The sequence below is a fragment of the Lolium rigidum genome, chromosome 3 (assembly GCF_022539505.1).
Source record: "Lolium rigidum isolate FL_2022 chromosome 3, APGP_CSIRO_Lrig_0.1, whole genome shotgun sequence".
Classification (NCBI taxonomy): domain Eukaryota; kingdom Viridiplantae; phylum Streptophyta; class Magnoliopsida; order Poales; family Poaceae; genus Lolium; species Lolium rigidum.
The window spans coordinates 12,391,204-12,407,541 of record NC_061510.1 but is presented as its reverse complement, the minus strand read 5'-3'; the positions used below and the strand labels follow the sequence as shown (position 1 = coordinate 12,407,541).

General features: G+C 45.1%; 1 pseudogene; it reads right to left on the bottom strand.

Moving 5' to 3' along the window:
* Positions 1 to 9,644: 9,644 nt before the first annotated feature.
* LOC124701186 lies at positions 9,645 to 13,321 on the bottom strand (annotated as a pseudogene).
* Positions 13,322 to 16,338: the final 3,017 nt, after the last annotated feature.

The window sequence follows — 16,338 nt, the reverse complement described above, 5'->3', positions numbered from 1 at the left end:
CAACCAGGATGAAAAAGGACATGTTCATACAGATTGTGTTCGGCGTCAAGTGGTATGGAAATTACTTCATGTATAAGAAAGACCGCACCGGGTTGTGAGACTTCTCAACAATTCAGAAGTGCATGACTGCTCTGCGATGTCTAGCGTATGAAGCTCCTTCAAATGCACAATACTATTTGTGATGCCTATAGTGTGCACAAAATGATCATCGAGAGTGAGCAAGATAAAACAGTGGATGATGACCATCCATTTAATCATCAAGGATCTCTTCCCAAGTTGATCAAGTACCGGCGAATTTGTTACTTTCCTCGCCATGCATCATGAAATCTGGGATGCACAAGTTCAAACTCAACTGCAGAATGATCTAGTTAAGTATTTGTGGGAGCGGAGAGAAAACACTGCATAATTCTTGAACAACTTGAATTGCAATTTATTTGAATTCATGTATGTATAATTTAATTTATACGTTTGGATAATTATGTGAAACTATTTATGTGTTGAAAATTATAATATTTTTTAAATTATTTTTTAAAACTATGCAAAATATTATGACTTGATAAAAAAATCTAAATTTTCTTGAACCGGCTATATTTGGTTTGCGGTGTGGGATGTCCTTCCCTGTATCAAGGGAGGTTGTGGGCGCCCCAAATAACACTGTACTAGAGCACCTGTCGGCGTCTATAAGGATCCCCGGCCCGTTTAGATGTTCTTATAATCACCTCAACACGTACAAGATGTAGCCACCGTGTTCAGGTCACATGTTTGTCTCAGGTGAGTCATTGCAACCCGCTAGTGGTCGATGCTTTAGAGTAAGCTCAGGTTAATTTGTCGTGAAGAAACTGAAAGGCAGCTTTCGTCTCCGCTTCCTTGGTTTGCACAAAACTAGACAACCGGCAAACAAAGCAACCGATTGGTGAGTGAAGCAAAGTGTAGTATTTTCTTTAGTCCAAATGTTGAAGTGGATGTGAAAGCTCAGATTTGCCAAGAATTGAATATTATGACAGAAGCTATATCAGAGAAGTATCTTGGTTTGCCTGCAATGGTAGGGTTAGATCGTACTGATAGCTTTATCTATTTGTTGGAAAGAATTATTGAAAGATTGAAAGGATGGAAGGAGCGTTTTCTGTCCATGGGGGGCAAGGAAATTCTGTTGAAGGCAATAATTCAGGCTATCCCTGTATTTGCCATGGGAATTTTCAAAATTCCAAAAAAGCTATGTAAGGATATCAATGATGCAATGGCAGGTTTCTGGTGGGGTGATACAGAAGAACAAAGGAGGATGCACTGGTTTACTTGGTGGAAAATGTGTATTCCAAAAAATATGGGAGGGATGGGGTTTCGAGACCTACACTCCTTTAATCTAGCCATGCTAGCAAAGAAAAGTTGGAGGTTATTATCAAGACCAGATTCTTTGTGTGCAAGGGTACTCAAGGCAAAATATTATCCAAATAATTGCCTCTTGAATGCGGGTCCAAAGAGTGGTTCGTCGTTTACTTGGCAAAGTATTGTGGCGGGTTTACAAACATTTAAAAGAGGTCATATATGGAGAATTGGCTCTGGTAAAAATGTAAACATCTGGGAGGATCACTGGATACCATCAAGCCCTACAAGGAAAGTGTATACAAGAAGGGGACATAGCTTGGTGAGGACAGTCGATGATCTTATTGATCCGGGTACTAATAGTTGGGATGAGGATCTTATTAGATCAATTTTTGTACAGATAGACGCTGAAAGAATTCTACGGATCCCTCTAAGCCATCATCTTTCTGATGATTTCGTGGCCTGGAACTACACAAGCAACTTCTGTTTTTCTGTTCGTTCGGCTTACCATATTCAGTGGGAATATTAATTTGGACATATGACAAGAAGAAGAGATGGTCAGGGTTCGGCCCAAATTAATCCTGTATGGGAAATTATGTGGAGTTTAAATATCCCTAGCAAAGTGAAAATCTTTTTATGGAAGGCGCTACACGGTGTTCTCCCTGGTTTGGCCATCTTGGCAGGGCGGCATATCAAGGTATCTCCTCAATGCCCAATCTGTAAAAGTGGTCCTGAGGACATTTGTCATATTTTGTTTAAATGCTTAAGAGCAAAGGAGATTTGGAATGAGTTGGGACTGACAGATGAGATACAACACGCACTTATAGCTGATCGGTCAGGATCTGTTGTCCTCGAGCACATCCTCCGATCACCTAATAGAGAGGTTCCTAATCTTGATAAAGTCACAATACATGAACTAATAGCTGTGGGAGGCTGGTATATCTGGTGGCAACGGAGGGAAGCAGTGAAGGGTGAGAGAGTAAGTCCTCCAAAGAATTCAGCGTTTGCAATTAGAGCTCTCACTACAAACTTTGGAGCTAGCCAGGTGAAGTCACAGGAAAAGGAAATCAAGTGGTTGAAACCAATTAAAGGTAAACTCAAGCTTAATACTGATGCATCCTATTATACAGATGGTTCTGGTGCTGCAGGAGGAGTCCTGCGAAATGAAAAAGGTGAGGTTATGGCGGGATATTATTGCACTCTGGAGAATATGCTCAGCCCAGCGACTGCTGAGGCTACTGCAATTCTTAGGGGGTTTGAACTTCTAGAGAAATTGGGGTGTACCGCCTGTCAAATAGAAACGGACTGCCTGGATATTATAAAAGAATGCAATGGTGATGTGGAGATTAATAGCCCTTATGCTGCAATTTTAGCTGAATGCTTCCAGAAGGCAAATGACATGACGGAGATCTCGTTTGTGCACTGCCATAGGGAAGCAAATCAAGTGGCTCATGAGTTCGCAAAGTATGCTTATAGATCAAATGATAATCAGTTCTGGGAGGGTGATACTCCTAGTTTTATTCTCCCTTTTGTAATGAATGATGTGACTTTGATCACAACAATGTAACTTGTTTGAGTAGGCAGCAAGTTTCAGACGCACTCTTTTCCTTCTAGGGTACCGAAGGGGGCTGGAAGGTTTTTAATGAGGCGGCTTGCTGACCTTAATATATGTGATTTAAGTTTCAAAAAAAAAGCAACCGATTGCTCGTTTTATATCGAAGTAGGGGAGTATTTCTCGTAGCGCCGTGGATTTCCTCGAAATAGGCTTCCGCCCCGCTTTATAAATAAAGCCAAACGGCCAAACGATACAAAGTGATGAGGAATCCCTCTTACAAGCAGATCAGAGATAAACTAGAAAACTAAGAAGCACCGAGCTTGCCACCAAAGATGTTCTGAGACTAAGGAAACCCGGGCTCCACGACAACGCCCCCAAGAAGGTAACGACGCCACTGCCGCCGCCGTTGCCAAGACCACAATGGTCTAGGATTTTCATCCGGAGCCCAAAAGAGGAGAGGATAGCCACATCGACGCCCCCAAGAGGGTCACGACACCCGCAGGCGTCGCCGTCAATGGCGCCGAGCGCTGGGCTTTCGCCGGAACAACCCTCACCGCAGCTGGTCCCTAAGCCTACCGGCCACCCCCGAGCCGAGCTTCTACCGCGTGATCTGGGCACTGATCACACCAAGGCGTGGCCAGCACCAGGAGCTCCCGACGCCCACTCCTCGCCACCCTCGTGGCCCGAAGAGACGACCATCACCACTGCCACGTCGCCCGCCGCCGAGCCGCCCGTGCAGTCCACCTTCCCGGGGCCGCTGCCCCGGCATCCGCGAGCTCTGCCGGTGTCGCCAGGTCCTTCGTGTGGCCTGAGAGCCAATGGAGGTATACGGTTTGGATCCGGATGGCAGCAACAGCAGAGCCACCTGGAGGACGTCCTCCACCGCCGCCAGCGGGTGCCGACCGGACGCGGTGGCAGGGACACACCAGGCCCCTCAGGCCCGGCCGAGCCCAGGCTGGGCCCGTAAAGTCCCCGCCTCCACGCTGCTGCACGTAGGCCGCCGCCGTCGCTGCCGTCCTGCTCCTCCCCGTGCTACCGCATCCGCTCCAGGAGACGTCGCTCAGGTAGCGCCGTGGATTGTCACGGCTTTAATTTCTTTGGGCAGCATACGTACGTATGTACGTAATCAGCCTGCGGCTTTCTTTCCTTGACGCGTGAGAAGGAGCACCGGCGTACTCCTACAACGTTCTTACACCGTACCACTTTGTGGTCGGAGGCCTTTACGCTTTGCAAAAGCCGCATGCAGTGTGCAAGGCCTTTGTCTGAAAGTCTTTTGGATCTAACAGGGGAGGAAAGAAAAGCTCATGTTCTTTTTGTTAGCCATAGTCAGCTTAATTGCTTTTGGCAGCAGATTGCGTTACGGTAATAATATTCACGAAGTTGATGGGATTGTGAGGGCATCTCCTGCGGGGCGACGACGCCGCGCGGACCGGAAATGCGTCTGCGCCCTGCTTCAGCGGGACGACGTATCATGTTCGTGGCGTCCGCAACGACGCAAACGCGACGTAAATATGCGTAACGTTTGCGTCTCCGCAGACGCTGCGCGGTCGCACCTAGCGTCCGCTCGCTTCCCCCACGGGCGTCTGGCAGCGACCCTGGCTCGATCGGCCTCAAATTAAAGCACAACAAACGCGCCGATGTCAACTGCCGGAATGGCAACCGCGTCGATCAACCCGCCAACCGCCGGAATGGAACGCCGAACCGCGCGGAAGAGCAACCGCATGCCTCTTCGTTATACGCGCCGCCATTAATCCCCGTAGAATATAACCCCCTGCGCTTGCTGTAATTCACGTCGAACGCTTGTCAATCTTCTTCTTCTTCTCCAACACCAGCTAGCCTGGCACCATGAGCTACTCCTCCTTGCCGTCGGACTCGGAGAGCGAGGGCAAGCCGCCAGGATGGCGACATTGGTGGGAAACGCCTGCGACGCCTAGCGATCCTGGCTCCATGCCGAGGAAGGTCGACGAGGACGGAGGTGTCGTTGCCAGCGATGGCCAGGAGGAGGAGGAGAACGGAGGCGCCGTTCGCAGCGACGACGACGAGGAGGAGGAGGAGGAGGACTCCGACGCCAAGTTCGCCCGGCTGGAGGCGCTAGAGGCGGCGGATAAGAAGGCGGCGGCAAGGAAGGAGGCCATGGCCGGGGCAAGGGCGCAGGCGGCGTGTCGTTGTCCGTTCACCGATGACGACGACGAAGACGCCACTTCGTCCGACTGGAACTCCTCCACGGACACATCGTCAGGCAGTTCCTCTTCCGAGGAGGAAGTCACGAGCAAGAGGCACGTCCGTGAGGACGACGAGGCAGGGCCTTCTAACAAAAGGCCAAGAATTAGCTTATAATTTCTTTGTTTTTAAATTTTTTCTCTAGTTTGTATGTTAAATATGTTTGAACTTGGTCGATTCGAGTAATCAGTACTAGTTGTTTTCACGTTTGAACTTGCTCATTCATACAAATTGGGGAGTTCTTCAACAAAAAGGAAAAGAAGGATCGGGAAACAAAACAGTGGGATGTCCAAAATGCATCGGGCCGCTGGGGGTGGCTCCCGACGCAAACGGACAATTCGCGCCTCGCGATCATTTTCGCGTCCGCCAGGCGACGCAACCGGACGCCCGCGGACAATTTCGGCGTCCGAAATGCGTCGCCCCGTTGGAGATGCCCGTCCGCCGCCACCTGCTGCCGCGCCACGGCCGCGCCGTCGTGGCCCGCACCACCCAGCCGCACCACCCGCCGCCGTAGCAGACGGGGCCCAGGGCCACCGTCCTGGCTTCCTTCCTCCCAGCCGGCGACGCCCCACATGGACCAGCCACCCCGACGGAGAAGATCTCGGACCCACCTCACCCCCTTTGAAGATGAGGCCCGCCGCCAATGCGGCATGGGTCGGCGGCAGGGGCGGCGTAGGCCGGCTGCTCGCGGCGCGGCGAGGGTGGGCTCCCGGCGCCGCGTGGGGTGCGACGCGAGGAACAGGTTTTTTCTATTAGCTCCCCTATTGCAACTTTGAGATTTATCTAAATATTATAGGCATCATATTTTACGACAGAGCAAGTACTAGTTGATTTAGGCGGTAGCATGCTGCACCTACACAAACTTTGACCTGCAGGTAAAGTTAGACTAGCCACAATGAGAGTATCATAAGTAGTATCATGCATGCCATGTTGGCAAAAATCTGATGCGGCACACCAATTAATGAGGTGAGAGATGACAGTGGTATCATAATATGATACCGTATCATAGCACGTAAAACTAGAAAACTTAATGGCAAACACATCATGTACACACATTTGCATTGAGATTCTACAAAACATTAAATATGATGATACTATGATACTATGCATTGTGATGGGGCCTTCTTTCGCACACGGTCTTTGTCTAGGAACTGTTTGCGATTCGAAGGGCCATCACAACCGTAACTTATAAAAAAACCGCATACGATGTGCTTTTAATCAGTTTATATTAGATGGCACACGTTCATATTACCCAGTCATATGCTTTCTATAAGCATCGCAAACGTTTTTATCTATGCAACAAACATTACTCTATTGTGCCTAGTTGCATGCAAATTCACTAGCAAAACTCATTTTTATTTGATTGTACATTTCATACACCACATATATACACGTAATTCTACATACATTCACTACCTAGCAATACATATTCTTGGTTACGTAGTTATCTCCATGGTAAATGTTCTGTTGGCAATGAGAACCTTAAGTGTAGCCACAAAATGTGAAGAAGATGAGGTGGTGCATGAATATAACGAAGAGGAAGAGGCTGTTGGCGATGTTGGGACGGGGAAGAATAACAACGACAAGGCGAAGCCTGGTCACCGTAACTCCAAATGGAAGTTCTTGGAAGATAAATGTCTGCGTCATGCTTGGACAACGATGAGTATTGGTCCCATCACTGGTACCAATAAAACAAGTGGTACATGTTGGAAGAGGTCAGAAAATGAGTTTGGTGAGCGCAAGATCATCGACCCTGAGTACGATGTAATGCAAATGAAGAGGATCCAAAAGGCTATGTCAAGTAGGTTGGGGGTCATGCAAACCGCCGTCAACAAATTTCATGGATATTTCTAGAGCATCCGTGCATGGCCGGAGAGAGGCTCGAACGCCGATGGTCAAGTAAGTGATCAAGTTGGTCAATTGGCATACTAAACCTTGGTGATGTATTGATGTGTCTCTTCTCACTTTAGTTGGATCATGCACTAGACATGTTTCGAGCGGGAAATGGCAAAAAGGTGTTCAACTCCCTGCATTGCTTCGTAAATATAACTAAAATGCAAGAAAATGATGGCTCGCATGCATACAATTGAAGAAGTCCGGCGACGCTATCGTTTATTTGGATACACCCTTGGCAACCTCGGTGGGCCGCGCCACCGACAACAAGAAGGCAAAGGCAGAAATCATTGAAGCCCAATATATCGTCGAACTCGGTCATTCTATCTCAACAGGCAAATGAAAGATGGGCATGCATGTTGGCGAAGCAAGAAAAGAAGATCGAGCTCGAGACGACGAGAATTGCTGTGAGTGAAGAGGAAAGATGACTTCATCGTATTGACCACTGACACGTCATACATAGATAAGGAGGTGAAGATGGGGCATATGTTCTTCTGTGACGCCATCTTACAAGAAAGAGGCATTTGCAGGGTGGCAGCGACGCCAACAATTGCAACCATGGGCTAGCTGGAGACGACTACGATGGGCGAGTGGGCGATGATAGTGTCGGAGGAGCAGGCGGCGACAACCGAGCCAATGTCAATAGCGGATTGAGCGTCTTCGGTTTGATTTCTTTGCTATGCGGTGTTGTAATATTGTGGCCGGACTTGAGGGGCATTTTGGTGGCAAGCACTTTGAATTCATCACAGACTATTCACGCACTGAGATTTTCATTTTGTTTCCTTGCAAAAATCGGTTCAAATTCTACTTGGAGTGGCCCAAGGGGGGCACAACTCGGCGGTAGCGTCCTCCAAACACGACTGGGTGGTGGGGTCCTACCGCAAGCACAACATTCTCGGTTTTCGTTGCGCCCCTGGCTTTGGAAAAATTGTTGATTAGGGTGTTTCTTTCGGACCTGTCCTAGGAATGCTTTGAGACTCGTGTTGGCCACAACACAGACTTCCTCCAATAGTCATATCTCTCGTTTTTCGTTCCTATCCCCGAGAGAAATTTGGAGCGCACAAGACAGACAGCCCCGTCTCGTCACGCGCCCCAAAGACCTTTTCTTTGTTCATTTGTACCTCGGTTATGTAATATTCGAGGCAGCCCATGCGACAATCTACTGGCATGAACCATTTGAACGCGATGCGATGAGGCTATTTTAGTTTACTTACATTTTTTCTAGATATGGATAAATCTGCAGGTAGAACATATCTATATACCTTCGTATCTTGATAAAGTTGCGAAGCTTTTACGAAACGAAGGGAGTAGAAAATTTTGCCACACATTTGGGAAGCTGTGAGGTGGACACCTCGGTTATCCGACGCTTTGGGCAGACATCGTTTGGGGACAACAAATGAAGATCTCTTAAAAGACCAATGGGGCAATACATGAGCAGGGCTGGTCCATAGATTGGAGAGCCCTAGGGCAATAAGTCACCAAGGACCCCTTGTTTACGATCTCGAAGTTTTCTTAGGGTAGGGGGCCATGCCCCCCTACTCTATAAAATTCCTTAAAAATATACATATATATCTATGCTAAGTTTTTAAATATTACTCACAATTTAAGCATGATTGGCGTTCTTGGGCTCCTTAACAATCTTCATCAAGTTCTATCACTTGGTCACACATAAAAGATTTAGAAAAGTGTTAGTATTCGGCAAGAGAAATAATATTACATTTGAAAGTTCATAGTCTTTGGAATCTCGGTAAAGACATTGAAACTATTTATTTGTATTGATCGAGCAAACTATATATCATGATTCTTTTTCTACCATATCTAGTTGTGTACACACGTATATGCACATGTATCTCTAAAATTAATCACAACAAAAAATTATGAGAGTCAATGTTGTTTGCATATTTGAGAAGGCTACAGAGAAATCGTGTCAACGGGTAAATTATTTAAAAATATTAAAATATTTTTGTAAAAGGTGGCTTGAGTAGAGGCACGGTAAGCTACAGCTTGGATCTTCTGTATTCTTTAGAATTATTCTAAATTGTACTGTCTAAGAGTAAATGTTGAATATTTTTTAATAAGAGAGTTAAAGTAGAGGCGTGGTAAGATGAAGCATAGAGCATCTTATTTTCTAGGATTATTCCAAACTATATAACCTAAAGAGTATTGGTATTGGTATAACTATACTAAATATGTAGTCAAAATTTGGGCTGGAGCTCCTAGGTCCTGGAGGCCCGGGACGAGAGCCCCTCTACCCCGCACTATGGGCCAGCCCTGTAAATGAGCTGGCAAGGCATAGTGCTATAAAATAAAATCTGGTTGTTTGTGGGACTGATCCCCTAGTTCATGTTTCCTAAGCTATCAGAAGATGTATGTGTACAAATAACCTTGTCCAATGACTTTCCCTCAACAACGAAGAAATATCCATTGTAATACTGAAAAAGAAAATACATACACAATAATTTCTACAGTTATAAGCTGCTGGAATAAAAAAAATCAGATTTAGGCTGCTTTTTTTACGACTATTTGTTATTTCATTGTGTTTACGACTATAGGCATACATCTATATATCTATCTAATCCATGAGAAATTGAGAAAACAACGAAAGCAGATAACAAACATACTCAGTCAACTAAAACAGCAGGTCAAAGCACACAGATGCAAAGTAATCAACGGAACTTCTTTCACAGCAGCGATGATATCATCTGTTACAGTTGCACACTATGCTCTATCCAGGAAAATTGGCAAGACAGCGATGAAAAAACTGAGTCAACTCCGAACGCTAACCCAAGAAATGACACGACTGGAAAAAATTCTTCATGTTCCTTGATCTATCTAAACCTCGCTATGCTTCATCCCAACCAGATGAGCCAGCCCCTGCGCCTAAAACGGCCAAGGGGACCAGATGCACATTGTCGGCAAGCTTGGTTCCGAGTTTCGAGGCCTCTTCGGCATTGAAGAAACAGGTGATCACTTGGTCTCTGGATCTCTTCGAAGCTGTATGTGCACACTTTTCCTATGCTTCTGCTTTTGATCCTGCTTGACGGTCACCTGTGGTTGAACCCTGCAGAATTGCAAGCAAATTTAATAGACCAATACAACCGAGTTACAAAATGAGGTGGTGCATGAATGAGGTCATTACGTTATACTAATCACACACTATCTTTAAGGTCAAGTGATTACAATTAGATTATTATTTAATCTTATTAACAAGAATGCCTGTGTAAGGGTAAGGACATCTTATTACTTATTACTATACTATATTCAGCAAAGTGGGCTATATTCTTTATTCACTAGTAACTGTTTCAACTATTCTATATGGAAAAATTACCAGAAAATCTCTGCAGAGAATCATTACCACCAATCAGTTGCGACTCAATTCTTCTTTCTTGACCCAAATGCATTCTCTCAGGCCAAACAGAATTCAGCCTCCTTGCAAAATCTTCCACTTCTCTGCATGTTCAAACACAAAGTATGTCATTAATTAGGATCAGGGCATCGGTCCAGGCATACGAGTAAACGGTTTAATAACCTCCTCAATACAGAACAGAGACAAAAATCATACTACCAACCCTTTAGCTTGCTCCATATTACCAATTCTGAATTTTAAGCTGAGAAACTTTTATTTTTTTAGAACAGCTCATGAGAACAAGCACATAAAGATATTCATTATTTCAGCGCAAGACCATATATTTATAATTGAGTACCATATTGTAGATGCACGATACAGCGCCCATAATATTTACTACTTCAAAAAGAAATGAATGTGAAAACAAAGCAAAGAAAAAAAAACAAGCTAATGGCATGCATATGTACCAGAGATTTAATATCCTTACCTATCAAGCTCTTCCTGCATTGCAGGATCAAGTCCATCATCAAGGTCGCCGTCTTCAAAGGGATACTCATTATCATCTTGCACATCTGAAGTTTGGCAAGGAGCTCTAGGAATATTACCAATACCCACATTGCATGGAACCGCACAGGCAGCTTCCCCCTAAATTCAACAGATAAAAAATGTAAGAAACAGAAGTACTTTACATAACTACACTGCAAGAAATAATGTACGAGATATAACCTTATTTACAGGTTCAAGGTCAGCTTTTGGGGGGTTCTTAGCATCCTTCCTTCTCTTGTTCTTTTTCTTACTCTTGCCACCTTTCCCACCTCCAGAACCTGTAAAGTGAAGAGCTGTTTAATCACAATCAAGTGACCCAGTTGCATGCTTGCCACATTGTGGGTTTGGTAACTTGGAACCATAAACATAATAACTCATCTTATAACAGAATATAAAGCATAAGAGTAACAACAATCTTAATGTCGGTTAACAAGTCAGAAATGAGAAATAGATGTGCCATCATAAAATAATCAGATGGTCACGCAGCTGATTGTTCTTGAAGGCTACTCTTACAAGCTTAACACTACTCCCTGGATTGCCCCCATTAAAATAAACTATTTGTTTCAATTATATGGGACACCAAATCACTCAGATTATTCAACTCTTCAGGATACCAAGATTTCAACGCCTGCCATTGTAGTTCAATCTAGGTCAACAACTTTCTAGAGACAAAGTTCTAGAGCATAATCCTACCAGTTCCAATCAGGCATTAAATCCATAAGATGAAACTACCCATCATAAAGTAAGTTACTGAACGCAAATGGCATGGGTGCGGGGTAATGAATGCTGAGTGACTGAACATTAAGTTCTTCTCAACCTACAAACCATCATCTGGCATATGCATTCACTGCAGTAATAGATGGATCAGCATACTGTAGCTAGATTGCAGGGAGTTAAAACTATTTCAAGTTGATACATAGCTCATTTGTTCAGGAAAACAACTTTGTTATTTATCATTATAGAAAAATATACAGTCAACATAACTCACTGCAGTTATATACCTCCATCCCCATTTATAAAACATAATAACTCATCCAAAGATCGCTCATCTTTGTGCTCTTGCTGTACTTGAATATCCTGAAACAAAGGGAAGACCAGAGGTTAACATGTAAGATCTAAGGAGCAAATCAACTGGACAAGAGGGATAAACATCATTGTGCAGGACATAACATGTCAAAGCATGCAAAACAGGCGAAATCAATCAGAATTACCTTTAGTTTCTGGCGCTCCTGCAGTTCTTTCCGCTTCTTTGCATATAATCGATTCAATAATCGAATCCTAGGGTCATCATTTATGTTTTTAGAGGCTCCAATTTCTCTTCCTGGATGCAAGTAAGATGTCAGTAAGTACTGAATATGATTGTATGAACGAATTTAACTCTGCTGTTAAGTAACGAAGCAAACTCCTGCTGATTCTCAACAAGAAAAATGTGCCTTCAGTACCTCTGTTAAGTCATCTGGTAAGTGAAAGATATCCCGGATTTCCTCAGGTGTCTTTCCTTCAATGATTCGAGCAAGTGCTCGACTGGTAAGATCAACCAATGGCTTTAGTTGAAGACTGTCAGCTGCAGATGTCAGCTCACACAGTTTTTCTGTGTCTATCCTAACAAACTTTTCATCAAATGACTTCCGCTCCTGCATAATAAAGACAAACCTCAATAAGGTAACTGAAACAAAGGTAAGCTCATCAAATTAGAGTAAAGGTATAAGCCAAACTGCATATAACTTCCTATTCAGTGACCTTTTTTTCTGAGGTACAAAAATCGAAGCACTGATAGCATCATCCTTATGATGAAAAAGTAACACTGTTGAAGTCACACGAATTTTACATGAGACAAAAATTATACAGCGATCTATACTTGCACCATGTGCATAGGCAGAACATAGAGAGAAGGGGGGGGAATCAAGTAAGGCTCAATAGCCAGTTGCAGCATACCTTGTTTGAGCGCCCTGGGACTTGATGAAAACGGCAGTAGTCAAGAATCAAACTTAAACTTGCCGGATTAACTCGTTCCGGGAGAGCAATAGCATGATTTTTGGCAGACCCGGTGCCATTTTTCACAATTTCTCGACAAATCATAGGGCAGAACATGGCAACCTCCTCCTCCACTTGTTGTATGGATCCATCAAAGCACTGAAGCCAAATATAAGTCTTCAATGCCTGCACATTCATAATAGGCTTAAGTAAGGGCTAAATAAGATTAGAAAGAAGTTTTCTCCTAAGGCAAACAAATTTAAGCTAACAAATGCATGGGTCATACCTCTGGTTTTATTACTGATAACTCACTTTCTGACATTATTGCAAATGCCAGAAAAAAATATGGGAGGAACCGAGTGCACCACAGAATTTACAAGGAACTTCTTTATGTGTATTCAACCACTCTGTATTCCAACGTCCAGCAATTAACAGAAAACCTTACCCTGCATAAGAAAATCAGGGCAAGCTTTATTTGCTTGTGAGAAGGGGCAATGACCTGATTTCTCTCGACAAGGAATCAGGATATCCCTTATTTTCTCTTCAGAACGGGCAATGACCTTACTTCTCTCTGTATTATACAACGCCATTGTTAGCTAGCAGGGGAGTAAATGTTGTTTAACAAGACAGTTTACTAGACTCGCTTAATTCAGTAAACTACGCATCAGAAAGGACTTGGGACAAGGATGAATTGAGTATCTGGATTTTGCCAACTAAAATTGTGAACAACAAGTAATCGCACAGAGATGAAAGAATGACAGCAAGGAATAAACACCTTTGAACGGAGGTTATGCCTAAAGCCCATCTACTAGTCAAGGAAGTGCATAATCAAAATTGCCACATGAAAGGAAATATACTTGTGTCCTAAATAACTTAATACTCCCATGTTCCTCGGACCACCTTTGAACGTTGATTATGTCAAAAAAAAAAAAAGAATCTACTACTCGAGGTGGTGCATAACCAAAATCTCCACATGAAACGGAGCATATACTGCTGTCTTAAGAAATATTATCTCGGGAACCATTAACAGAACCCACGCGCACAATTCCAGCACAGTAGATTGCAAATTAACCAGCTGAGTGGTAGGCCAAGCACGACCAAGTCATTGGTATTCCAAGCCGTATGTTCAATTGGTTCAAGGAACTGTTTGTTGCATTGAATACCCACGGATAGGGGAACTAATCTACGACATCCCGCAATCAGAAACACGGAAAATTCAGTCCCGCGGGACGGCCCCTAATCCAGAGAGATTCGTCCAGAAGGCGGCCGTTCGCCCTAGCGGCTTACACACGCCCGAAACGTGGTAGGCCGGACACCGGGAAGCGGCACGCGAACCCTAAAAACAGAGTCGCGCGCGAGTCGCGCCGGAAATGGGGGTTAAACCCTAACTGAAGAAAAACGGCGGCGGGGGACGCGGGCCCTAGCCGGATTGCGGAACCCGCCAATCAGGGAACCGCGGGCCGCGCCGAGGCCGCCCCGCCCAAAACCCGAGGCCCCGGTGGCGGGGTAGAGACGGGAACGCGAGGAGGAGGAGGAGGAGGACTGGTTGTTGGCGGCCGCGGGGCGTACCTCGGGGAAGGGAGGGAGGGCGTGAAGGCGTCGGGGAGGAGACGGCGGCGGCGAGTGGCGGGTGGCGGCGGCGGCGGCGGCGAGGAGGGGAGGCGTGGCGTATTTTTTTGGTTGGTGGGCGTGCGTTTGGTTTGGTTTGGGGAAGGGAAATGGAGGCGACGAGCGGAGGAAGCCGAAGGGGTCGGCACGCACGCCCAGTCCTCCTCCCTTATCTATCTGCCTCACCCATCTGGCCCGATGGGCCGTCCCTCATATCGGGCCTCATTCTGTTCATCGGGCCCGTTAAGAATGTACTATTGCCTTACCTGGGCCTGGTTCTCTTGTTGCCAGGCCCATTGGAGTTTTTTTGGTTGGGCCGCCTGTATTGCGGACGCTCGCGGGCAGCGATGGCGTTGCCGGAGGACATGGCGGAGGGAGCTCCTATCTCCCGCTTTAAGCGGGAGCGAACCTCCGTTCCGCTCGAAGCGGCCATTTCGTGGGCCGTCTGGGCGTGGCCCAACAAAAGGTATTGTCTCTTTTTTCGTGTTCTTGTTGTTTTTATATTTTCTGTTTTTTTTTGTTCAGACAAATTCCAGATCTGACTATTTTCGAAAAATAAGAATATTTTGAAAATTTTAGTTTTCTAAAAAGTGAACAGTTTTAGAATAGAACATTTTTTGCAGTTGAACATTTTTTAGAATTGAACAAATTTCAAAGTGAACATTTTTTAAAACTGATCATTTTTTAAATCTTTTTTTTCAAATTGAACATCTTTTAAATCTGAACATTTTCAAAATCTAAGCAAATTTCAATTTTGAACAAATTTAGATTTGAATAAATTTAAATTTTGAAAATTCATATAATATAAACAAAATTCTTATTGGAACAAGTTTCAAAATTAAACAAATTTTGAATTTGAACAAATTTATAATATAAACATTTTTAAGTCAGAAAAAAAACAAATCTGAACAAAATTCGAAATTAGCAAACCAATGCAGCAAAAACAAAGAAAAGCCCATCAAAAACCGGAAAAACCTGAGAAAACCCGAATAACCAGAAAACAAAGGGAAAAACCATACCTGCTAGGCGCTAATGGGCCGGCCCACACCGTCCGTCCCTTGAGCGGGAGCGAATCGCTCCCGCATTGGGCGGCGAATAGGGATCGCCCATGGCGGAGCTAGTAAGCTCCCTCGCGCGACGACCCCCCCCCCCCCCCGCATTTCCCTTGTTCCGTTCGATTTGGGTATCGCGTTCTGATTTTGGGCTGGCGTTGGTGCAGGGAGACGGCGGAGGTGCTGCAGCGGCTGGGCACGGGGGAGAAGGCGGGGCTCACCGCCGAGGAGGCGGCGCGGTGGCTCCGCGTCCACGGTGGCACGGTCCCAACGTTGTCAGCCGCTCTCGCCACGTGCGCCCCTCTCCCCTCTATCTCCCTCCTCAAAGTTGATAACTGAACAAATTCAGGTGACATTTCAGTTCGACCAGACCGGACTATTCTGTCTATCTATCCATCGATTCTGGATGATTCAGTGCCAAAATTCAGTGAATATAGCCCAGCCAGAAGTGACCAGTCCACCACCACTCTTGACTCCTGAACAATCAATCTTTGCTTCCGAGTATCCCATTTGTCCGACTATCTGAATTTCCCTTGATTAGTGTATTTCTAGTCCCCTTCACTTCATATAGGTGAAATCATTAGCCAGCCGGCCAGCCCATGGCCAGTACATTTAGAGTTGTATGACACGCAACGTGATCTACAAATAGCCTTTAGTGTGATGAACATTTACTCGCTTGAATATAGTCCAACAAGAATTCTCCATCACTACTGTTGACTCCTGAGAAATCTTTGCTTCCGAGTAGCTTGTTTGTCCCCCTAGTTGTAGTCCTGTGTTTTTCATGTAGGTGCTCCTCCCAAAAGGGACTGCCACACGCATATGAC